The sequence below is a fragment of the Jaculus jaculus genome, chromosome 18 (assembly GCF_020740685.1).
Source record: "Jaculus jaculus isolate mJacJac1 chromosome 18, mJacJac1.mat.Y.cur, whole genome shotgun sequence".
NCBI lineage: Eukaryota > Metazoa > Chordata > Mammalia > Rodentia > Dipodidae > Jaculus > Jaculus jaculus.
The window spans coordinates 1,081,834-1,109,004 of record NC_059119.1 but is presented as its reverse complement, the minus strand read 5'-3'; the positions used below and the strand labels follow the sequence as shown (position 1 = coordinate 1,109,004).

The window sequence follows — 27,171 nt, the reverse complement described above, 5'->3', positions numbered from 1 at the left end:
CTGGAGTTCATTTGCAGAGGCTGGAAGCCCTGGCACACACATTCTCTCTCTCCCTCTATCTGTCTTTCTCTCTGTGTCTGTCGCTCTCAAATAAATAAATTAAAAAAAATAATTTTGAACTATTAACACAATATATGCATATATTTATACAGTCAGAAAACTTTCTCGTATACAAATTATGTATTCAACTAACCAGAACATAGTACTTTATTTTCTTTCTTTTAAATAGGTTCTTACATGCTCAAAAAGGTAAAATTACTAGAACACACACACACACACACACACACACACACACACACACACACACACATATCAGTATCTATCTATCATACATGATCTTTCTATCATCTTTCTCACCATGTATATATGTATTTTTTCTAAATGATACCATAATAACATATTGAAATGTATGATAAATTTGTAGGGTACATATCTCCAAATGTGACTCTTAGAATTAGTGACTTATATATAATTTATAATTACTAAAGTATGACATCATAATCAGTTCCTAGTATGATTCACCTGCTTTAATGCTCTGACATATGTCTTAAGTAAATAGAAAACATATAGTTTAAATTTTATGGGGCTGGAGATATGGCGTAGCGGTTAAGCGCTTGCCTGTGAAGCCTAAGGACGCCGGTTCGAAGCTCGGTTCCCCAGGTTCCACGTTAGCCAGATGCACAAGGGGGTGCACGCGTCTGGAGTTCGTTTGCAGAGGCTGGAAGCCCTGGCGCGCCCATTCTCTCTCTCTCCCTCTATCTTTCTTTCTCTCTGTGTCTGTCGCTCTCAAATAAACAAATACAATTTAAAAAAAAAAAGAGTAGTTCAGTACCCCAAGGTTATTCTTAAAAAAAAAAAAAAATTTATGAACTTATAGTATAGGTAAACTATTTTATCTGAGAGGAAACACACACAGAATCCAAACTGCAATTAGACCTTTGAAAATATATGCTATATTTTTATACTAACAAAATAACTACAGATCTATATCAAAATATTGAGGAAGCATAAACAAAACAATTGTAAGAGTAATTGCATTATGCCAGATTAGCTCAATTAATCTTTGCATTTTCCTCATGTATTTATATTTCTCCAGCTTTCAGCAGCTAACACTAATGTGGAATTTGTGTGGAACTTGCAGTTATCTTAGCAGGAAGTGATACTGTGTGGACTCAAGAACACAGACACCTTGTTCACAATCCTGTGTTCTAAGGGCCCTTGATGTCCATATAACAACTATCAGTTTTATGCTCCAGAGTTTGACTTGTCCTTACCAAACTTGATTCCAGCAGTGTGTGATTAATTGGTGAGATTTTTATTATTATTATTATTTTGGTTTCTATTTATATGAAGTTTTCACATGTATTATGAGTGAAAATTGTCTTAACTTGAAAGCTTAGGATTTTAGTTGCTGGACGTCAATTGCATGAATATTTCCTTCCTTGCTTTCCTTCACTTAATGCAAAAATTTCAATTTTTATCATTTAAGTCACAAAGAATATTGGGATTGATGAATCAGCACTTATGGGTTCAGTTTTACAAGGTATGCTTTTTTCTGAAGAGAATGTTTTATATACAGAGTGCTGACAGAATTGTTTTTACAATCCTGCTTTTATGGTTTATTAGTAGAAATATTTAATTTTTTACTTAAACCCAAACTGCATGGAGGTCCTTTATGCTGTGTAAAGTACAGCAGGAGTTCTTTGTGATTTCTTTGTCATAATATTTAGGCATTTATCTTCATGTGTATTCATACCACTGGGTGCACTAGAACGCAGACAGTGTCCCTCAGGTGCTCTTACTGGATGTTGATCATTGCACAATGGTTGTTAAGAGCACAAGCTCAGTGATTGGGCTTCCTGGGTATTTCCCAGAGCTTCTGGTTTCACTTTCCTCAGTACTTGTATCTTGTGAGTGTTTCAAGATGTTCATGAAAGAATTCAAGTGCCATGCCGATGGTAATTATTTGAATTAAAAGTTTAATCCCTTATAAAGGAAATATTTTGAACAAATGTGTGGAGGAAGAGCGGTAGAAAAGAATATGCATGCATGTATACTTGTTTAAGTCAATATGCTGTTGATCCTGCTCATTTTCTTTTAGACTGGGATAATTTTAGGAATGTTCAACTCTCAAGCATTAATGGATTTTTGTAAACAAATCCTGCAAGCAACAAGGGCCTTAATTCCTCTAAGAGAATAACTGGAGACTTTTTTTTTTTTCCTAAGTTAATTTTCCTAATGAATGTGTACTTCAGTTAAAAATGAAAAACAAAATCAAAATTAACAAACAAAGGGGGTGCTTTTCCTGGTGTTTAGTGTTTCCTGAGCTTGAAAAGCTACAATAAAAAATAATACAATGAATACAATCAACCTGGACATCTTTGAGAACTGTATTTATTTTACATCATTATGCTTGTTGACAATTATCTGCATTGAAAGTTCAGTTAAGAGAAATAATGGCATTTCTTGTTATGAGGCTGTTGCATGCTATCCTGATTTCATTAGAATTGTACTTATAGTATAGTTACACGCCTTTCTTCCTTCATTTGTTTGTTCAGAACAAAACAAGTGTCCTTCAGGCTGCTTCACTACTCAGTATCATTGATTAAAAGTTAGAGAAAAAGGGCTGGAGAGATGGTTTAGCGGTTAAGCGCTTGCCTGTGAGGCCTAAGGACCCCGGTTTGAGGCTTGATTCCCCAGGACCCATGTTAGCCAGATGCACAAGGGGGCGCACGCATCTGGAGTTGGTTTGCAGTGGCTGGAGGCCCTGGTACGCCCAATCTCTCTCTCAATCTCTCTCTCTCTCTCTCTTCCCCTCTTTCTCTGTCTGTCTGTCACTCTCAAATAAATAAACAAACAAAAAAAAAGTTAGAGAAAAATTAACTTGAAACTTGAGGTGGAAGATAAAATCGTGGAATTATACCGATTTCAAAAGCTGATTAGGTTGAAAGAGATGTTTCTTTCTCAGGTTAGCTGTTAGCCTTGCCCCTACCAGAGTGTCTTAGCCAGTGACACTTTGAAGTGAAAGATGCAATAAAATTCAGGTTATCCCAATTAAAGAAAATTGTTTTCAGACAGATAATTATCCTGGTAAGAATTAAAGGAAAGCACTGGAGAACTCACTAGGAGATTTCAGTCTAATGCAATATAGAATCAATATCATTTCTTTGGATATACGTGTGTTGTTTCAGAACATAAAGGCAATAGTGTTCCTGCTGAATATCAATAGGCCATGCAAGTATTACTTTCCTTTCTAGGTCATATTTGAGGAGAGAATTCTCTTCAGTCTGGTTGGTCTCCTTGACTAGCCATTTGATTTTGAACAGCTTGCCCAGATATAAGTAATTTTTTGGCTTTAATGAACACTCTGTGTCATTTTACTTGCTTTCTGTTTGGAGTAATTGTGATACAGATTGCACTTAAAAGACATGCCATTAAATATGAGTATTGTGTAATATGAGGTGTGATATGCTCTTTTGCTTTTGAACTTATACCTTAAATATCTTTGCTCTATTACATACTTGGTATATAATGTCAAACAGGTCAGAAACTTACAATAAATGCCATGTTTTGGAAAGAAAAATAACAGCAGATAAATCTCAAGCAATGATCTTTGTGAAATATTTCCAATTTCATTCCTAATTATAAATTTGTAATTTATTTCCCATATCAATTCTTTCTTGTAGAACTTGTATCATTTAGGGCACTGCAGAGATAGAAACATTGAGGAGACATGTATAAGAGAAAATTTATTATTGGAATTATACATACACTTAGGGTGTTAGAGATTTTTGATGGTATCCAGTCTGCCAAGGGGAGATGGAGGAAAGCCAGAGGCTTCGCTCAGCCCAGTAAATTCAAGAACTGGGCAGCTCCAAACAAATGTGGCTCAGGAATGCCACTTATGGAGCACAGGGAAGAAGTAGAAAAAACCAGAACATTCTGATTTATTTCACAGTTAGGTATTTGCCTTATTTGGTCTGGCCCATTGTAAAGAGTTAATTATGTAATTTTCTTAGTTGCTTCAAACTGGAAGAATTAAAATTCTGATTTTCTTTACTAGAAACATTCACAAAAAATAGGTGGTCAAGTTTTGTTTGTTTGTCAATCAAGGTTGAGGTCAATTATGAGAACTGTTTTTATCTTTTCAGAAATCCTTTAGGTTTAGTCTCTTCTATTTTAATTTTTTTTCCAGATAGCTAAATATCATCTGACAACTGAAGCTGAATTTTACATTGAATTAACTATCACATTCATGCAAGGGCCAATTCAAAGGAAACTGATATTCTGTGTTCTCTCAACTATGCTTTCTTTTCTTTTTTTCTTTTTGTCTTTTTGAGGTAGGGTCTCAGTCCAGGCAAAACTGGTAATTTAGAACTCATTCTAGTCTTAGGATGGCCTCAAACTCAGAGATCCTACTACCTCTGTCTCCAAAGTGCTACGCTTAAAGGAATGTGCCACCAGACCAGGCTCACCTGTTTTCTTTCCTTTTTTTTTTTTTGAATTAAGAACATAGTTTGTATGGATACATCATGTATTGGTACCATCTTTTCCCTCTTCCATGCCACCACTTCCCAGGGGGGCTCCTCATTGGAGATTCTGGTATTCCTTATGGGGTTGTAGGTTTTAAGTTGTGGTAGCATCAGTCAGTTACTGGGGGAAGGCAATGTCTTTGGACATGACATCCCAATCTGTGGCTCCCCTCTTTCCGCCCCCCTCTTCCACAAAACCCTAAGCCTTTGTGTGTGTGTTTTACGTCTACTTCAGTGATTAGCTTTGGAGCCTATGGATTTATGCTTTGGTATGTGTTGAGTATTCTCAGCATCTGTTTCTTTTACCCTGGTTCTGATTGTCAGGCTCACCATGGAAACAGCAGTCTTGCTCCTCTCCCCAGTTCCTGTGTGGTTTTACCTGGGCCTTGACTGAGATGCAAGGGGAGGTTTATCTCCTTGGTTCTCTCTATTTTATGAAAAAGAAAAACAGATTCTCCAATGGAGAGTGAAGTCAGCATAGGTTAAATTGGATAAGTGTTATTAACTTAGGGAGAGTTTGATGGATATAGCCCGTAGTTTAGCCAAAGACTAGTGGGGGCTTGATATTGGAGAGCATAATATTTGTCTCCATAGGATTCAGACCAGGTTTCCAGTTCCAGATATTGGGGTTTCCAGTTCCAGATATGTGTTCCTTTCCTCTGAGTGGATCTTTTAGCCAATCAGAAAGCCATTGGTTACCCACCAAGGCTGTGTGCCACATTTACACAGGTGTGTACTTCTTGTCAGGCTACTTGCTCCTGAGTAGCTTAGAACCCTGCTTACTCACACCATTATTGGTCGCTTCCCCCAATAGTGAAAACTTTCTCTTTGAAGATAGACTAAAAAATATAACTCTCAACAGGAGTATAGTGGGAGGCCATACAGATTTCAGTTTCTTTAGATATACACCCAGAACTGAAATTGTTAGATCACAGGTTAATTTTCTTCAGTTTATCAAGGTACTTCCATACTCTTTAACAAAATCACTGTACTAATTTACATCCCCATGGACATTTTACAAGAGTTTCCTTTTGCCACATCTTTTCCAGCACTTATTTTCAAAGATTGTGATAATAGCCATTCAAATAAGTGTGATGTGATACCATATTGTGGCTTTAATTTGCATGGCCTTGAGGATAAATGATACTGGACATTTTGTCATATATATATATTGGCCATTTACATGGCTTCTTTTGATAAATATGTATTGCTGTTATCAGTGTCACAGTGAGGTACAGCATTGATTTACTTGTTATTCAGTTGCTTCTGTTCCTGGTACACTTTGTATATTAACCCCTTAGCAAATGTATGCTGTACACATAGTTTTCTAAGGTGTGCAAGTTTTTCAGATGTCTCTTTCTCATGTTGCAATCTTTCCTTCGCATAATGTTAACATTTGATATCCTGTTGTTGTGGAATTCTTGGGTGAAACCTGTGAAAGCTTTACACCTAAGAGAACATGCCCACATGATTATGCTCCCAGCTGTTTACTATTGGCCTTAATTCCATTTTTTAATTCACAGCCCATTTCAATAATCCTAAGGGCTAGGAGATGGTGCGGTAGTTAAGGTGCTTGCTACAATGCCTAATGACCTGGGCTCAACTCCCAGTTCCCGTGTCAAGCCAGGCACACAAGGTAATGCATTAATCTGGAGTGTGTTTACAAATAGAGGCCCTGGAACACCCATTCTCTCTTTCCCTATCTATCTTTGTCCCCCCCCTTGCAAATTAATAAATAAAGCACTAAAACAAATTAATACTTTTTGATTTTACTTTGTGTGTGTGTTTATGTGTGTGATCACAGGTATACTTGTTCCATAGAATGCATATATGCCAGGCTCCTCCCTGGTGGGTAGGTAGTGCTGAGGAAGGACCAGGCCCGCTGATTCCTCCCAAGGGGTTGAGGAAGAAGGTAAATGTCGGACGACTCAGAACCTCTCCTAGTCACCGGAGAAAAACCACACTGAGTCGGGAGTCTCATCAAAGCAGGAACTTGCTTTATTGTTATAAGCAGTTACTTATATAATGTTGAAAACAAGGACATTTTAGGACAGGGGGAGAGGTAAGGGCCAATAGTCAACCACGACCTTTGAGATGATTGGTCCCAAGCGCACACGCACAGGAATTCCAACTGCTATGCGGAAGTAGCAGGCCAAAAGCCATTAGGCATCTTGCTGAGTCATAGCTGGCCAGAGGCAGATCACTAAACTTTAGCTAGGCTCAGGAAGTTCCACTAGGCCTCATACCCAGGCCTCTCAAGGCCTAACATCTCCCCCCCTTTTAAAAAAAAATTTTTGTTTATTTTGATTTATTTATTTGAGAGCAACAGACAGAGATAGAAAGAGGCAGAGAGAGAGAGAGAGAGTGAGAGTCAGAGAGAATGGGCACGCCAGGGCCTCCAGCCACTGTAAACGAACTCCAGACACATGCGCCCCCTTGTGCATCTGGCTAACGTGGGTCCTGGGGAATTGAGCCTTGACCGGGGTCCTTAGGCTTCACAGGCAAGTGTTTAACAGCTAAGCCATCTCTCTAGCCCCCCCTTTTGTTTTTGTAAGAGCATGAGTCACCATGGCCCCTGTCTTAGGTTGTCCTCTATGATATTTAGGCCTTACCCATCATTGGTACATGAATTCCATCATTCATGCCCTGTCTTAGGTTGAACTAACTTGAGAGAATCTTACCTGTCTTTGACTACCAGCCTCTGCAGAGGCTTTAAGATAATGTCTCAGGAAGCCAGGGTCAGGTCTGTAGCTGTATCCCATGTACATTTTCACAGATATCCATAATTGATCTCAAAAGGCATTTAATGAGTATGGGCAGTAGACACAGAATGAGCAAAAGACAAACACCTCTAGCAGTAAAGCTTCCTATCCAAGAAGTGAGAGAATTCCATCCAGGCAAGGCAGAATTAAAAGCAGATATTAAGTCATCAGCAGCTTTAGCTGCATCAAAAGTAAGATGATTATTTTGTAAAGACAAAATCTCTGAATGCAACTGAATCAGATCCAAGGAAATATTATTATGCCAAATACCTCTTAAATGTATTTTCCCAATGCTGTTGACTTTCATTATATTTTTTAGAAGTAACACAAATCCATTGCAAATCTACATGACACTCCAAACAAGTTCTAACTTTTAACCCTAATATCTCTTCACCTAAATACCTAACCACATCACACAGAGCATCTAACAGGTGAAACTGTATCTAGGGTAAGGATTGAGCCCAAGATCTTAAAGGGAGGCACAGTTTGAACTTTCTCAGGAGCTACTTTAAATCTGTGAGTATGAAGGATAGTTAGACATTAAAATTACAAGCCTAAAGCCAAAAGCCACAGCATACTTCAGGAACTCCTGCTAGGCACACTTTGCATATCTGTAGATTGAAATCTGAAACCTACCACCATACCTTAAGATCCACACAATGACATTACCTCCATCTAGGTGGCTGCAGAATGTAAACTATAAACAAATAAACAACTGAATGCCCATAGTCTTGACCAATTTAAGATATTAAGACCTGTAAAATCAAATAAGTTAAGCACTTCTAACATACAAAGGCATAGAGTAAACATTTTTAACTGGTATAAGGCATAGCAAGGAGAGACTAAAACAATGCAAACTCAACCACCATCCAAAGGTGTTTGCCTTTCTATGATAGTCTTCCCTCAGACGTCCTCCTTAAGATTGCTAATGTGTTGATATTGGCAGCTTTAGTAATCTAAAGCCAGTCTCCGTGCCAGTAAATTTAACTTGCTTAAAGTTTTACAGCTTAAAATCTTAAATCTCTCAGTACAATATCTCTATCCAAGCACATCAGTCCATTACAAATTTAACCTTGATCAAACTCTCTGGGCCTGGGAAGCAGGATGCATCCAGCCCTTATGCCAGTAGCCCAGTTCCAAAAAAGTCCTCTGCAGGCTTTCCTTTCCCTTAGAAAGCTCGTAAGCCAAGCCTCAAAGTTTAATGCTGTCTGCACTTAGTATTCTCAGATTCTCATCAGAATAGTCCATGAAAGTTGGCTTACCACTCCAGAAGACATCTTCAGTTGCAAGCACCAAGTCCATGCCTATTCCTCCAAAACAAAGGTTCCAAAAAATCAACATCCACATGGTCAGGTTCATCTCAGTCCACTCCTCGGTACCAAGTTCTGTAGCAGACAGCTTCGGGTTCACTGAGATGAACTTCCAGACCAAGCACGGTTATTGAGGAAGGGATATTTATTGAAGCTTGCAGATTCAGGGAAAGTTTCATAAATGGCAGAAGAAGCTGGCCTGCCTTCATAGGCCCAAGCAGAGAGAGAGAGAGAGAGAGAGAGAGAGAGAGAAAGAGAGAAGCACAAGCCTAAAGGTCAAAAACCACACAGTGTGTCCACTAGGGACATATGACCCATTTAGAAATACAAAAGCCGCAGATGCAGCTTTCTGGTGAAAGGAAAGAGAAAGGGACTGAAAAGTTGTTGGCAAACAAGCACAGGTTACAGAAGAAAAGTTTAGGACATTAAATATGAAGACTGCCTCATAACTTATGAGAGTACACTCACCCACACATGCACATTGATTGACCTCCTCAATGAGAATGTCTCTCATGGGGCACTAGTCTGTTGGGTTCCCATCACCCCACATTAGGCGCCAGATGCCAGGCTCCCCCCACCCCCGCCCCAGCAGGTAGTGCTGAGGAAGGACCAGACCCACCAGTTCTTCCCAACGGGTTGAGGAGGAAGATGAGTGTCCACGGCTCAGAACCTCTCCTAGTCACCAGAGAAAAAACACACTGAGTCATGAGTCTTGTTGAAACAGATACTTGCTTGATTGTTATAAGCAGTTACTTATATAATGTTGAAAATGAGGGTGGAGATTTTAGGATGGGGAGGGGGAGAAGTAAGGGCCAATAGTAAACTGTGACCATTGAGATGATTGGTTCCAAGCGAACACGTACGGGAATTCCAACTCCTAAGTGGAAGTAGAAGACCAGAAGCCATTAGGCATCTTTCTGAGTCATAGATGGCCAGAGGCAGATCACCAAACTTTAGCTAGGCTCAGGAAGTTCCACTAGGCCTCACGCCTGGGCCCAGCACATGTAGAAGTCAAGATAATTCTCACTGTAGGCATATTGGAATTACTGGCAGCTTTATGTAGGTTTTGGAGAGTCTAACACAGGTACTCATGGTTGCACAGCAATTTCTTTATCAATCGAGCCATCATCCCAGGCACTGGAATTCTCCTTGTAGTATTGATAATCTTTTATTCTTAAAATTATGCATTTAATTTCCAAAAATACCTTCCCTTTGTAACTTTGATGAAATCCTTGAATATAAATTCATTTCTTTCTGCTAAATCTTCCAATTTGTTAGCTGTGTAAAAAACAGCCCAGTGCTATATTTAGAAGTTGCAGTGACAAAAACCTGGCCCTGCTAGTTTGTGGGTTGTGTTGTGGGTTGTGGTTGAGCCATAAACACTAAGATCATTGGACATTTTCATGGAAGGTGAGCTTTGGTCTGGGTTTAATTGAGTCTTCAGTGAGCACTGTCAAAATCAATGTCTCACGGCACTTATCAGTAAGTCATCTCATGGTACCTTTATAGCTCGTAACTGAAAGCAACAGCTAATTCCTCATCCTTTATTTAAATAGCTTCAAGATGTACATATCATGATGGAACTAATGAATGCTTCAACAAGTCATAATGTTTACTAGTATTTAAAATTCTCCATCTCTTGAAAGGTTATTCTCCAGCTTCATCATTCTCTCTAATCAAAACACAAAAACCAGTACCCATGTTATTTTTTCAGCCTCAATCCTGGAAAATTTTTACTTTGTTTCTGAAAGCACTGTTAAGGTTAGATACAAGAACAGTATTAATTTTAGCTCACATAAAATTGTATTTTCAAAATTTACATGATTTTTGTGTGATCATTCATTGTATCTTTGCAATATGTGATGACCACATCAGTACAGTTAACTTGTCCAAGTCCTTAAACATTTTTTTAAATGTTGACAAATATAAGATAATTGTACATGTTTATGATTCTTTGATATACCCTATAATGACAAAACAAGATTGATTATAATTTAAGCTTCTTCTGGATATTTATAAAATACATTATAGATAACATGACTTTAGTTATCCACTGTGCTGCAGAACTCCATACATTATTATTTCTCTCTGTGTAGCAGTTAATTTTCAGCCTTGGTTATATCTCTTGTTTTTAAAACCTGGACTCTAGGGCAAGGCATTTGGTATTAATTACTTTGGTAAGTTGCATTTTCAAAGCTTCTCAGTAAATTTTATTCCACAACAAAATTTGAAAACTACCTTAGTCTTTTCTAATAAGGCCAGATGCAGAGGTAATGTCATAAACCAAGATTGAGACCTGAGGGCATTTGAATCACATGAACATGACCAAGACCAATGAAGCTTACAAAGAAATAGGGTGTATCCCCAAATATGTAAACACTGTGTTAGAAACCTACACCTGTAAAGGTTTGAAAAACGGACTAGAGTGTAGCTCAACATGCTTAAGAGAACATGCTTAACATGCATGAGTTCTTGGATTTACAAAGCAGTACCAAAATAAGAAATAAAAAGACAGGCTTTTCAGAACAATGAATCAATGATTATATATTCCACCTTTCCCATTTATATCACCTTGATGTGTGAGTGGTTGAAATTATAAAGAATTTGGAATATACCCCAATGTGCAAAATTACATATGTTTGGTTTTCATGTTTAACATGGTTCCATGAAACTTAATGACTACAAATCAATAATTAGGCTGGAGGGATGTCTTAGCAGTTAAGGCATTTGCCTGCAAAGCCAAAGGACCCTGGATTGATTCCCCAGGATCCTCATTAGCCAGATGCACAAGGGACACATGTGTCTGGAGTTAGTTTGCAGTGGCTGGAGGCCTTGGCATGCCCATTCTCTCTCTCTCCCTCTTTCTCTGCAAATAAATACATAAAATTAAAATACTTAAAAAATCGATAATTCATGGGTAATGTATATGAGAGTGCCAGTGCCAGGACTGTTTCAGGTGTGTCAGCCAGTTTCCACCTGTACTGGAAATCATTGCTGAAAACTAAAGAAGGCTCTCAGAGGAGATACAGTAATCACCCAGACATTTGTTACAATTCCCACACGATTTCAGCTGAGTCTCACAGAAGATATTCCTTGTAACTATCAATATGCACTGAGGTAGTCCATTTGTTTGAAAACATGGACATCCATTATAAAATCACAAGCTACATAAAAGATGAAAATGATTTTATATACCAGTGTTAAATATAAAGCACATTAGCAACCATGAATGATAGTCACATTCTCTTTTTAAGAAATAGTGTCTTCCAAGTCATTTAGTATTCACATAACATTGAACTAACTATGTAAGTGTTTACAGTGGTCACTTTTATAAAGTTGAAAACCTCAACAAGTTTATTAATCTGGATTGCATGCATCTTCTTGTCTATCATATTTTTGTCTCAAATTATTATAGTAATTAGTATTTTCTTCTGCACTTAGGCAACACCACCCTGAGTAAGGTTGCTTGAAGTAGCACAACTTTCTTCAGTGCAAATTTTATATATATGTATATGGCATTGAATTTTCATAACTTCTGTTATAATTTTGCAGTTTAACCTCAATAAATATTTTCAATTGATTATTCTGAAATCTGGACATTTACACAAACATGCTATATCAGCTTTAAGTATTTATTATTCTCTGTAATCTGGAGGCACATTGTAAGCACATGCTCTCATTATAATCTATATTTATATTGCACAGGCTGAGGCAAGAGGTGGAATGACAGTCTTGGCAGGTATAGAGAAGAGATAGTTTCATATTCTAGACTCCTTACACATACTTAACAGGATAGGAAACTCAAAACACTCTAAAAATATTTATGTCAGCCTCATGGCTGAAATCTAATGTGTATATGTTTCTGTCCATGAATATTAAACATATGCAAATAAAACCCAATCAGACTTGTGTGGTGATGCTACCAAATGTCATCTCAAAGACCTCAGAGATGTAGAGGCCCAAATAATTCCACCCTATGTGGGAACTCATGAGGTGCTTCCTTAATCACCAATGTTAGTTTTCAATACTTTGGTGAAAAACATCTACAGGAACTTTTCAGTTTTAACTAAAGCTTTGCTATTTGACTCCTGATATTTGGTAAAATGTGACCAGACAATACTCTTATTATTATTTTTTTTTTTTGTGAAACTTGAATTGGTTATTTATCTTAGAACATAGAAAAGCATTCTCTGTCCCTTATTTCTAGATAGCTACAAAAAATTCCTCTTATATCTTAAACTGGGGACCAGAGGAGAAATTACCTCTCTACTCACTTCATCAGATAAAAAGAAATATGCAACTCATCTTTATCTTCTCCCTCTATTATTGTTATTTTAAAATTGAACTTATTTTCTTCTTAACTCATAAATTATGCATGCTCATTTAGTACAGAAAAGACAGCAAAGAAATATGAAATTTACTTAAAATTGCAGCAAATTGAAATCACATTCTATTTCAGTAAAAATGTTATTTCATTTAAGTTTTATTAAATATCAAAATTTTACTAAACATGTTTTCTAATAGACATCCTGTTCTATCTTCTTCAAAATATACCAATTTATTGTGAATATATTTTGGGTTACTATTATTTTAAAAGCACACATGTCTTAGTTTCCCATTAATATCAATAATAAAGTTGGGCATTTGTATTGATTTCATGTACTTTCTTCTTAAGAATGGTGAAAATGAATATCCTTAAATTAAAATCTGACTACTTATCCAAGATTAGTTCTTAAGAAGGCATTTCTAGAATTAATATTATGTTAATATATTTAACTTATACTTTCATATACACTATAAAATATGTCATTTTATTTTAGTGGACCATCTTCAGGTGTGTTTCATTTTATAAGTTTAACCAGATATATTTCAAATGTACACACAAGCAACACACATTAATTTAACAAATAAAGTAGCTAATAAAATAATTAAATAACTGACATAGTTTAAAGGGCATGGTATTTTCTTAATTTTTTGTTTGTTTTTATTTATTTATATGAGAGGGACAGAGAGAGACAGAGAGAGAGAGAGGGAGGGAGAGAGAGAGAGAGAGAGAGAGAGAGAGAGAGAGAGAGAGAGAGAGAGAGAGAAGGAGAGAGAGAATGGGCATGCTAAGACCTCCAGCCGCTGCAAACAAGCTTCAGCTGCATGCATCACCTTGTGAATCTGGCTTACATGGTTCCTGGAGAAACCTTAGACTTCACAGGCAAGCACTTAACCACTAAGCCATCTCTCTAGCCCAGGGAATGGTATTTTAAAAAATACTTTGGTAAGTTTCTATCATGTCATTACCATAAATAGGTCTTAAGAAAAGGTCCAGCAAGCCAAGTGTTGAAATTTTCTTTTGGTTTAATAGAAGTTTTTCCTAGTGGAAGGCAATATTGTTACATGGATTGTTATGAGAAACATATGGTAAAGATTTAGTCATGCTTAGAATAACCCTGTAGTATTTTCTAGATATCTGTGTAAAGAACATCAAGTCAATGGAAGTACCCCTTATTCTGACTGGTATAAAGATAGAAGCTATCAGAAATTGTAGACAGGGAGGGTCATAAAGAAAAACTTGTCACCCATTAGTGCTGAAAACCTCAGAAGAGAGAGCTATGAGCTGGGCTACCCAAACTCAAGTTTCTCTGTCCAGGGTCTTCCTTGTCCTTCCTGTACTTGAACCTTTCTGAGGTCAGACTAAAAGGAGCCATCTCTCCCCTCAAACAATTTATTAAATTATTTTATCTTATTTTCCCTTTAATACATGTCTGTATTCCTTAGCTTGGCTTGAGTATGCTCACTATTTTAGTAATCTAATGTGTCATACACCATAATCAGCATGTGAACTAAGGATATGCCCATACCAATTTGTGCTATTTTTGTGCATTTTTCAGTATTTACATTAAAAAGTCACACAGCAGTAAGATGGTAGCCTTCATTGCATGGTGGTTAAGTGTCCACATCTAGTCCATCATTATAAACGTGTTACCTATTTAAGATCATGGAATCATGATTTAGTATTAGCTCCTTTAGCCTGCAATATCTCTATTGCTCCTGCCACAGCCCTTAGATTCAGATATCTTTCATGGGAAAGTTTTCAAAAAATGAAAGTTAAAGTTTACAGAGTAGGATATCCTTAAATGAATCTAATATTGTGCTTTAATTAATTAATTTTATTAATTACCTCTTGCTTTTCACTAGTATAAAATGTAATGTTCTGCCCATCATAATTTAATGATTTCAAGAAGTGATATATTAATAGTGGTGAACTTATAAATCTCTAAAGAGAAGCTATCTCCTGTTCACAATGGGAAAGTAAATCTTATCATTTAGCTTCTACAGAAATTGAAGCAATTGGGATGGGTAGATGTATCAGCAGTTAAGATTATTGCCTGCAAAGCCTAAGAACCCTGATTCGAGCCCAGTACCCATCTAAAGCCAGACAGATATAGTGACATGTACAGTGGCTGGAAGTCCTGGAGTGCCTCCCTCTCTGCTATCTATCTCTGCTTGCAAGTAAATAAAATAAATTTTAAAAAATTAAGCAATTAAACCTCTTTGTGCATTGTATTAATTCACTGTTTCATTCCTTTATTACTGAGAGTTTATCATAATGTTATTAGAGGAAAGTTTTATGTTCACTCTTCCTTTTTCCTTAGGAATATTGCCATTACCTGTAGCTATATGCAAGTATATTTTTTTCCAGAAACTAAAATGTGGAAGAGGTTGGATGATACTAGACACTTGTTTATTCCTCCTTCTTGACCTTCCCCAATGTTCTCATACAGCACACAGTCATGATGAGTCTCATTTTAATGAAGTTTAAGCTGAAATTAGACCTAAATGTTATTTTCCTGCTAGTTGTAAAGTACATGGTCTTATAGGTTTTTATAATTATGCACACTTTCTTCCATGTAGACGCTGTTTAAAAATATTTGTTTTATTTTGTTTATATTTGAGCCATCACCCACTGAATGTTTTTGTGGACCAACTGTAACATTGATTACCATACATACTATACATACCATACATTCATTGGAGTTTCCATATTAAAAAAAATTAGGAGCAAATAACTTAAAATCTCAGGATTTTATTTTATATTCCTTACTCAAATTATTGAATAAACTCTGCTGCCAGCAGCATCTGTTCTGGAATTCTGATTTAATTGGTGTCTTTGTCACAAATATCTAGTAGGTTATAAAAAGCATTAGAGACACCTTTGCATTTGCTAATAGGTTCTAGAGGCTTATGGTAAGGTAAACTGAGTAATATAATAGCATCTTCTAAAACAAAAGGATTGAGGGCTGGTACTCTGAAGTTCCTAGCTATTCTTTTCATTGGGAAAGGTCAACTCAGATCACTCCATCTCCTCACTCAAATAGTAATGCTGACCTTCGTCATGAGTGACAGAATTAGCTCTTGTACTGATATGTCAATGTCAAATCCCATGTTTGGCTCTGTTTTTATTGTTGTTTTCTTTTCCTTATTTATTTATTTGTTTATTACATGACTGACATTTTCAGTTCAAGAAAACCAACCCAAGCTGAGCACCACTATTCAGTACTCTGAATGGCCAAGGCTTAGGAAACCACAAAGTTTCTATGTGACCCTTAGCAATAAATTCTTGGAAAAGGTATGTGAAATGGGATTGAAATCTTCAAATCTCAATAAAAGTCTTCTTAAATAAATGTTTATAAATGATTGTTTCAGCAAAACTATCCTTGTCAAAGTATATTTTTTTCAAGTCAACCAAACAAGAAATTCTCTTTTTCCTTTTAGTCTTCACAAATATCTTTTCCTTTGTTTCATTCAGTAAGATCTTGAACAACCAAAATAATTTTGAACCATCAAGTTAATAGAATACTCTAGACCCAAGGACAGTACAGAGAAGGGCCAGGGTGCCACAGGAGTACTGACTTTAAAGAGCTGTGAGGAAACAGCCCTGTTGACAACTCACCCAGACCCAGCTCTGACTGCACACAATACCGGGAGCTTGGGCATGTAAATGAGGAAAAGGCTTTGAGCCGGAATAGAGTCACGTGCTACTAAAGTTTCATAGAGTACAGCCTCTTAACTGAGGGCAGTGTGCTTAGTAAATGACATAACCTTCTACATTACTATAGAGACATAATTGTACTGGAGAGATGTGATGAAGAAATGTATATCTCTAATATATTATGTTTATAAAATGCTTTTCTTATTGTGTTTCCTTCCATTTAACAACAAAACCAAAAGTTGTGTTTTTGAGTAAGCACCTTTAAGTCAATATTAAGAATCCTCAACAATAATTTTTGATTTAAACACTTGTAGAACATGGGCCTTTGTACTCTGCTTCCTTCATATCTAGATACTGTAGTTTGAATTTTGCATTATTTGTCAAAATAGTAGCCAATATTATCAGCATAAGACACTTCATACTTTTTACTCAAGAAGAATATGATTGTATTATTAAGTGCATGTTTGCTACAAATGAAAAAAAAACAGCAAAACATATCTATTGTGCTAGAACTTTTAAGCTAAGCTTATAATTTTCAGTCAGAACAGCAGAAATGTATTTACCATAGTATATACTATTAGTTACTGTTGTTTGCAAATGTATCCAACCTTATGTCTAATCAACTAAAACACATTTTCTGTGACTGAAACTTAGTCATGTAAATGAAAAAGTAATGAAGTCAGTTACAGGCTTTTTGGACACATTTATTAACTTTTGCTAAGTAAGAAGATTAGTAATATTAGCATTTAATCCTGCTTTAAATTTCAAAGAACTTTGCTCATTAATGATTATAAATTTCCTTGGTATCTATGAAATTCTCATCCTGCACAATTTTACAACTGAAGGAATTTTCAGAAGAAAATTAGCTAGAAAAGGTTTCTGAACCTTTTTGAATTTCAGTAAATGTAGTGCAGAGTAGTATTTGAGTTTTGTGACTTTAAGTTAGAGGAGAACTGAGAAACCAGTTGTGGTTTTTGACTTGCATGCTCCTGAGTGTGTGACTATGGGTTTTCATTAGGACTTTGGGACTGGGTAGAACCCAACATAGTGGCTTATGTTCACCCTAGAGGAGAGAGGTATTATAATTTACTTACTAATAAAATGCTTTAAATGATGTCTAAAACAGTGTTTTGTGATTTATAGTCAGTAAAATTAAATTCCCAGTCCAGATTTCCTAGTTAGGAATAGTACAGTTTTGATTATGACCTTTGTTTTCTTATCAATTAGGTGGGCATAATCAAAGCACTATGTTGTGAGTTTCTGCATAGATTTAGGGTATAATCCTTTTACTACAAGATTTGAAACATGGAAAACTTTGACAAATAATAGTACAACTGTTTTGGTGATGAAGCTGGTGGTGGTGATGGTCATGATTATGATGGTGGACATGATGGTGATCATGATTATGAGAGGGATGATAATGGAGACGCCGATAGTGGTGATGATAGGATGGTGATGGTGGTGATGGTGTTGGTAATAGATATGATGATGTTGATGGTGAATATGACAGTGATGGTAATGAAGATACTGAAGGAGGTGATGGTAGTGATTATGATAGTGATGATGGTGATGGAGATGCTGTTGGTAATAGATATGATGATGGTGATGGTGAATATGACTGGGATGATTATGGAGATGCTGAAGGAGGTGATGGTGATAATTATGATAATTATTAAGGTGATGATGGACATGGAAACAATGTTGATAACAGTTAAGTTGAGGATGAAGGTCATTAGTGGCCACATTAGTCTAAATTCAGGAACATAAAGAATATGTAAATTAAGTGTATTTTCATTTAACCAACATCACATTATATTTTCTCATTTGTAGAGTGATTATGAGAGAAGAAATTGTCCCTGGAGGTGTGATATCCAGTGATAGAGTTGTCACAGTGACTGTGAAAGAAAAGATCTGAGAAGATAATGTCTAAGAGTTCAGTAACACACAGACTTACGAGTACTTAGTTTCTGCTATCCTGGGAATAGTGAACAAAACCATTCTCAGTAATGGTGTGATATAATCTTTTCTTAGTCTTTTCCAAAGAGTTGTTCACATTTCCAACTATTCTATCATAGAAAGAAAAATGTCTATACCACTTCTATAGCTTAAAGAAATTAGCTTATACACAGTCTTAATAACATGGGATAATTTTAGTAGTTATCTAAAATGCAAGAATAAAATTTAGGTTTCTAAGGCATACAGATTTATTTTATGAAATAAAAAATATATTTCCAAAGAAAAAAAGTATTTTTAACTTAAATATTATTTTCAATTGCTTAAATATTATTCAGTAACATAAAGTCAGTATAAAATAATATTTTTTTGTTATTTATATTCTCCCATGTCACCCAATTTTTAATTTTTAAAAAAATTTTTATTAATTAGTTTTGTATTTAGCAAATGCAGTCAGTTTGGTACCATTATTAGGCTCATCCGTGACCCACCCCCTCCCCTTGTCCCCTCCTTGTTGAAGTATATGGGTCATGCATTGTGGAGTTAGCCCACAGTTATGGGTAAGATAAATGTTTCTGCATATCATGACCCAACATGTGGCTCTGACATTCTTTCTGCCCCCTCTCCAGCAAAATTTCCCTGAGCCATATTGGGTTCATTTTTGGTCTGCTTCAGTGATGAGGTGTTGGGAGCACTGAGGCTCTGGCTCTCTGATTTGGTAGGAGTTGATTTTTCTCTGTGTTGAGCTCCATCACCCTTGTGCTGGTATCCCATTCACCAGGAAAACAGCACCCTTGCTTATTTTGCCATTTTTCCTTAGTTTCAGCTGGAGCCCTTTTGAGGTATGATGGGGTAGCTCTCTCCCTAGGATCTAAATCTATCTGAAAAAGAGAAGCAGATTCTCCAATAGAGAGTAGGTTAGCACCAGGACAAATGAGATAACCCTTACTTTTTTTTATATAGAGTATTTAATAGATGTAGGCCCTCTTGTAGCCCACGATTGATGGTAACTTGATAATGGAGAGTGAGCTTATGTTTGGATATGGTTCTGACTTGATTCCCAGCTTCAGCTATGGGTCCCTGACCACTGAAGGGATCAGTTAGCCAAATCAAGAGCAATTGGTTCCTCACCATGGCTGTGTACCACTATTGCACTTGTGTGGGCATCACAACAGGTTATTTGCTGCTAAGTAGGTTTGACCATGACTTGCTTGGACAGATATTGGTCATTTCCCCCAGTTGTCCATGCAGCACCTTTTGGCACTAGACACACTGACTGTCTGGGGACTGACTCTCTCCCAGCTTCCAGCCATACCATTCCATTTTATGTGTGGACCACGTAAGGTGTCTTCAGCAGTAGGGTCTTACCACTAACCTTTGGTGGGTCATCAAGTACTCCATCACCAAATTTTAAGTAGTATCCTAAATCCTAAATAAGGAGTATCTAGTATTGTTTTGTATTTTATTATAGCTATTTGACACAAAAGAAAGCTGAAGTCCAGGAAATTTAACTTATTTTTGTGAAAAGTTTGCAAATTAAATTTTAATTTTGGTATCTTTTATAACATTTTGCCTTTGGTATTATAGATTTCTCTCTCCGTTCTGATGGGGTTTTAAGGTACCTTATATTTGTAAAATCAAATAAACTCTGTCTCTAAATCATTAAATTAGGATTCATTTTTAAAATACTGAATATTGAATTATAAAATATTTAAGAATAATTTTCTAAATATTGTATTTTTGAAAGACATAAGGAATTTTGTTTGATACTATGGAATTGTCTTTTTCCTTAGGGTTAAGATCAAACAGCCTTCTCCTACACCAGCTGCAAGAACTGAAAGCCTGGGAAAAGCATTACAGGTCAGATTGAATTATTATTAAGCCAATGAAAATGAAACAAGTTAGAGATATAGTTGTATAATTTTTCTGTAAAACATTAATTGCTAGCTTTATATTGTTTTATTCTATAAATAGTTGATTGGTTTCATGCCTGTTACAATCATGTTTATACTGCGATTAATGTGCAACATAATTATAGGTAATGTTATAATTTTACAATCACATTTAATATCTTCTACAGATACATTTCTTTTCATATTAGAGATTAATTATTTATAGGAAAATATGAGTTAATCTTTCATTTATGGTAGTGATGTTCTAATTAGTGGATAATGAATTTGATATCTATCACTTAACATAGCAGTTGCTTCATGATAATTTACTAAAATGATCTTAAATGTTTAATAATGTTTCATGGATCTATTTAAACCAATGATGTTTTTAGACTGTTAAACTTTAATATCTGCATTCAATGCTAAATATGATCTTATATCATTATTAAGTATCCATCAGTGACTTTTTCTCGCCACAACCTAAAAGAATAACAATTCTGGCAGAATAGCTTTCTATGGCCCTTTAAACTGTATTAACTCTTCTATGCTTCATCTTCAAATGATAAGAGGATATTTAATATAGATCTTTTGACTGGCTGACTTGAGGCTCAGATGCTATACGGTCATGCTGAATAGATACAGCACTAAGGCAATAGTCTAGGAAAGTTTAGATTTCAGATAAAATATCAATCTCTTTTATAGTGTACAAATTCTCAGCCGTTTAACATGATAACTTATGTGCTTTATCCAGATCACATAAGACTATCCTTCAATTTTAATAGAAAATAATGTTATTTATTCAATGTTTACAGTTGGAAAGGCCAGAATTTAAAATCATATTTTTCCTTTTTGTCCCCAGAGATTAAAATCAATTCTCTTTAATTAGAAATAGGATTGGAAAGATGGCTCAGCAGTTAAAGGCACTTGGTTTTACAGCATGACATCCTGGGTTCTATTCTCCGGTATCCACATAAAGCCAAGCATACAAAATGGTATATACATCTGGAATTCATTTATAGTGGCAGGCAACACTGGTGGGCCATTCTCCCTTCTGACTCTCTGCCTGTCTCTCTTTTCTGCTTGCAAACAAATAAAATATTTAAAAAAGGATAGGACCAAGGTTAATTTTTAATTTTCATAGTAACTTATGAGAAGATGAAAACATTATGGCATGATTCTTAAAACACTAAAATTCAGGATGTTAATATAAAAATATTAGTTAATGTATCAATGCATTTAAAGAAATGCACTATGCTTATCTGTTATCAATAGTAGTTAGAACAAAATTTTCAAATTATTGGCTTCATGCAATAGTGAATAATCACAGAACTTAGACTGTTCTAAAGTGTTTTACCATCAGCGTGTGCACTAACAGAAACACTACATATAAATAGTGTTTAAATAATATATATTTAGTTTTCTTTACTTTTGAAATCTATGTGACTTGAATTATAACATAAATTTGATATTGTATATAAACATTTTAACTGGGGGTTTGTAAATTCCTCAAATGTATTGTTGAAACAATACCTATTGCATACATTGTTAAAATAACATTAAAATAAATTTCATTATTTGTTGATATACTGGGTATCCAATGAAGAATTTCCTAATACAGAATTTGAAATATTAAGAAAATGTAAATGAAACTATTGAAAAATATGAGGAGCTTTACTGAGAGTGTTGAGAGCACAGGATTCAGGAACCTGCTCCCTGAAAGCCAGAGCCAGGTATTCCACTTTATTCTTAACCAAATGTGTGAATAGGCATTTAGTACTATTAAATAAATCATTGCATGGTAAATGACCACCACTTTCAGTTGTCTCCAAGCACAGCTATCCCACAAGTTGTCAATTATTATTTGTTTTAGCAAGTTACCTTTCCTGCTCTAACTTTTTTTTTTTTTTTTTTTTTTTTTGGAATTTTCATCATTTGCTCAGCTCATTTTTACCCATGAAGCAGCCATAATGGTGAAACACATTCCTTCCACACATGTTGGCTGATGCTTCCAAAAGGCACTCTCATGGTGCCACCCTCTCACCACCTATCTGTAGCAGGTGTCTACTTAGTACCTTGACTAATCATATATTTTTCTTGCCATGTTACATTAGATATTACTGAAATATTGCTACTTTTTAAAATGTGTTTACTACACAGAGAAGATGAACTTAGTATCCATAATACTTACTTCTGTGACATAATTTTCAACTAGCATGTCCTGTAACCTCATGGGATCCCTGCTCAATCACTCCTTCATATTTTTCACAGAGGAAATGCCTCCCTGACTGTGGTGCTTTGAATCAGGTGTCTCACCAAACTCATGCATTTTGAATGCTTAATTTGTGCCATGCTGTCCCTTACCATTACAGAGTTTCCCCTGAGACTATAAACCAAGACAAATCCTTCCCTCCCATCTGATGCTTCTGGCCAGGTGTTTTATGCCAGCAACTCAGAGTAACTACAATAGGAAATGATACTGAGAGTGCAGTTGTTGCTGCAAGAAACCAGACTGGCTTTTTAAAAAAAGTTTATTTATTTATTTATTTTTATTTTAGGGATTGGAGAGAGTCAGATGGGGGGGGGAGAGAGAGAGAAAGAGAGAGAGAGAGAGAGAGAGAGAGAGAGAGAGAGAGAGAGAGAGAGAGAGAGAGAGAGAGAGAGAGAGAGAACTGGCATGCCAGGGCCTCAGCAGCAGCATTTGAACTCCATACAACTTCACTACCTAGTGAGCATATGTGACTGTGCAGTTTCCTCATCTGTATGTGTGGCTTAAGTGGAATCTGGGGAAAAGAACATGAGTCCTTAGGTTTTGCAGGCAAGTGTCTTAACTGCTAAGGCATCTCTTCAACCAAAGACTGTGGCTTTTGACCTCTTGGAAAAGCTGATTTGTAGGAGTAATGTGGAAACATTTGAAACCTTGGTAAGAAAAGCCTTTCAGTGCTATGAGCAGAGTTTGATGAAACATTCTAGTATGAGTCTTAATGCAATTAAAAACTACGGATTGTAAGTTTGGTTTATGAGGGAAATAAATAACAGTATGGACTGGCCTAGAGGCAGTTTGTGTGAGAGGCTAACTGCATTCTGACCATATCCCAAGAATTTGTGCAAGGTTGTGTTGCATAGAAACGGGGTGGTGTGAGCAGATGGATATGGCACATAAAGAAATGAAAGTCAGGCTGGAGAACACAGCCTAGTTCAGTTGCTATTGTTTAAGAGAGAACCATAGGTGAGAATGGGCCACCTGCTTTGAATTGGTACAACAGAAGGAATGCTGACTCTTTTGAATATAGGGGGCCTCGATGATGAAGGAGTGTCCTGCTGTTCAAAGTCAGTTTAATTCCCTTCCTGTATTAATAAATTTGGTACTTCACCCAGTGTTATGGCAATACAACAAATGCAGGAAAGAGAAGATCATTAGACATGCAACTTTTTTTTTTTTTTTGAAACAGCCACTGGGTAATGTGAGACAGGCTTGTCCTTGCATGGAGACCCTGTGGAGCTATTAGGATGAACTGTGGGTTGTAGTGGATAATGAGATAGCTGCCAAGCTTCTAGATAGAGCTGGATTGTTCCCTAGGCCGTGAGAAGCCCAGTTGAAGGGACAGAATCAGAACCTTAGGAATTTTTTTTCCACTGGTTATGGATGTTGGCTGGACTTGGAGCTACAGGATTTGATTTTTGCCTTTTTAAAAAAATTTGACTTTTTGTGTTGGTTCAGTCTTTAGTTGCCATTTTTTGCAGTGTAAATATTTGCTCTGTGCCATTGTGATTTTGGTTTTATAGGTCACGAGTAAGAGACCTCATCCTATAGAGATGTTTGAACATTGGATTGATAAAATCTATGAGGGTTTTTAAAGTTGGACCTAGTTCATTGCATTTTACATCTGGATGGTCACCAGTTTATGAGTGTAATGGCCAGAATGTAATGGCTTAAATTAGTTGTCCTCCATAAACTCGTGTGTTATGAATGTTTGACTCCCAAATGATGTCAGGTTGGGTGGTGGTCCCTTGCTGGAGGAGGTGTGTGGGTGGGGCAGGCTTAGGGCTGTCACAGTAAGCTCCCCTTTGTACTTTCACTCTGGTCTCCACCAGCTGTGGCAGAGGTGACGTCCAGCCTCTGTTCATGCCATGCTGTCCTCTGCCTCCATAGAGCTTCATGTAGAGACTGGAAATAAATCCTTTCCTCTCATTTGTTTTTGGTTGGTTATTTTGTGCCATTGATGACATAGTAACTGCACACTGACATGGTTTCTGTGTACAAATCTCTGTTATTTATATCTTCAGTGTTTTATTTATTTATTTTTTCTTTTGGGCATTGCTATTTTTCTTCCAGCACCTAGAATAAAGTTTGCTACATTGAAGATATAAAAGATTTACTTTTAAATTAATTTTGTTTAAATTTTATTATATCCTAACATAGTAGTCTTTATGTTGCTTATATTTAACAAAGAAAGTCTGGGATAGAGGAATGGCTCAGTTGGGAAGATGCTTGCCATGCAAACCTGAAGAATTGAACTTGGATTTCTAGTACCCAAATAAATTCCGGGCAGGTATGGTGACCTGCTTGTAACCCCAACACTCTGTAAAGAAGGTGGATAGTGACCAAGAAATATAGTAGGCATCAATTGCTGGTTTTCACATGCCCTCATATGGGTACATATCATGAATGCACACACACACACACACACACACACACACACACACACACACACACACTCACAAAATGAAGAAGTCCTATTTTGTAAATCTGCTTCAGTCTCAGAAGTATAAGGAAGTAGAAGTGAAACAAAATGAAATGATCTTTTCAAACATACCCTATGCATTATATATTTTCATGCAAATGACTTTTATATAGAAGTGAATATTATACTACAGCTTCTAATATAGATATAATTTTATTTTTATTTACTTACTTGATAGAGGGAAAGAAGGAGATCGAAAGAAAGAGAGAGAGAGAAAGAGAAAATAAGCATGGCAGGGCTTCCAGCCACTGCAACTCTAGATGCATGTGCCATCAATGGCTTACATGGGTCCTGGGAAATTGAACCAGGGAATTTTGGCTTTATAGGCAAGTGCCTTAACTGCTAAGCCATCTCTACAGCCCCTAGGTATAATTTTAAATTAGTCCCAAATACTTGTGCCCCAATAGAAAAATATCCCAAAATATTACTCTAAGATTCTAAAAATAACAGCTGTTTTATTTTATTGATGTCCAAATTAGTTTCTAAGAGTGGTTATTGCTCTAAAGAGACAGGACTAAGTATTTCTCTCATAATCATTCTTGGGAAATATTTTACAGTTTCCCATAATCTTGAAAATAGCTTCAACATTTTTCTTTGAATGAGAATTATTTGCAGGACTTTTATGGGAAGAACACTGGCAGATAATATTCTACTAGACAAATGTGATTCATGGTTCCCTACATACACTTTTATTGCTTTTCAAGAATACAGTGCATAAGCTGATAACTTTCAGAAGCCAGGCAAAATGGGCACAATTACTTAAGCTCAAGAATATGTAAACTGCGCACACCTATGTGCATTTCCTGAATGAATTCCTCACCATCTTAGAATTTATTTAAAACTCACCTTTCCTGTGTTGATGAATCAGGTTAAAGCTCTGATATATCTGTAGTGATTTCATCATAATAAATGTCACATACCACAAAAATGTAATATTTTACTAGTTACTGACTTTGAAAGATTGGCAATCAATTTGAATACATTTATATTAGTTAATCTTTTTGAATGACTTCTTGTGAAGCACGGTGTAGTTCTTTGCTGTGGGATTCTTGAAGTACCACCGATGTGTATAATATGTTCTTACTATGCATTTATATGTATGATGCATGTTCAGCATTTATAAAGTATCTAATGTACTCATAAATGAATATATGTTTTTATTTACTAAAATAGTCATTTTTAAGTATTGCTTTTTATAGTATACCCTTTGCAATTTATTTTCATTTTGGACATAGATAAAAGTTATGAGTACTATGTTTATTAAGACCAAGAAGAAAATAGGGAGACATTATGAAGGAAGAAATTGTCTTGATATATAATATGCATGTGGTGACAAAAACTAGGCTTTTAGAAAACCAGGTTTTATGATTTATGGATATAAATTAATAACATTGGAAATATTTTCTTCTTTAAAAATATTCACATGCAAATATATATATATATATATATATATGTATTTTGTGTATGGTAATAAATTCTACAGAGTAGTATAAATCACAATATTCCTAGAATTAGTAAATATGCATTACTTTATATGAAAGAGGTATTCTTTTTTTTTTAGATTTTTTTAATTTAATTTAATTTATTAGTTTTCTTTTCAGTACATACAGGCAGTTTGGTACCATTGTTTAGGCTCATCTGTGATCTACCCCCTCCCATTAGACCCTCCTTGTTAATGAAAATGGGTCGTGCATTGTGGAGTTAGCCCCCAGTTATTGGTATGATAAATGTCTCTGCAAATCATGACCCAACATGTGACTCTGACATTCTTTCTGCCCCCTCTTCCGCAAAATTTCCCTGAGCCATGTTGGGTTCATTTTTGGTCTGCTTCAGTGCTGAGGTGTTGGGGGCCTCTGAGGCTCTGGCTCTCTGATTTGGTAGGAGTTGATTTTTCTCTGCGTTGGTCTCCTTCCCCTTTGTGCTGGAATCCAGTTCACAGGAAAACAAAAGAGGTATTCTTAAGACTCATTTATAAATCAGATTTTATGTTGTTTGG

The 27,171-nt window shown here is 36.0% G+C and overlaps 1 protein-coding gene across 5 annotated transcripts in view; it reads left to right on the top strand.

The window, feature by feature from the left end:
• The window catches only part of Pcdh15 (protocadherin related 15), a 1,075,820-nt gene that overhangs the window by 6,524 nt on the left and 1,042,125 nt on the right, over positions 1-27,171 (top strand). For all 5 annotated transcript variants that reach the window (XM_045137141.1, XM_045137139.1, XM_045137140.1 and 2 more), the window contains exon 2: positions 20,335-20,401. The gene's annotated coding sequence lies outside the window, so the exon portion shown is untranslated. The remainder of the gene's footprint in view (positions 1-20,334; positions 20,402-27,171) is intronic.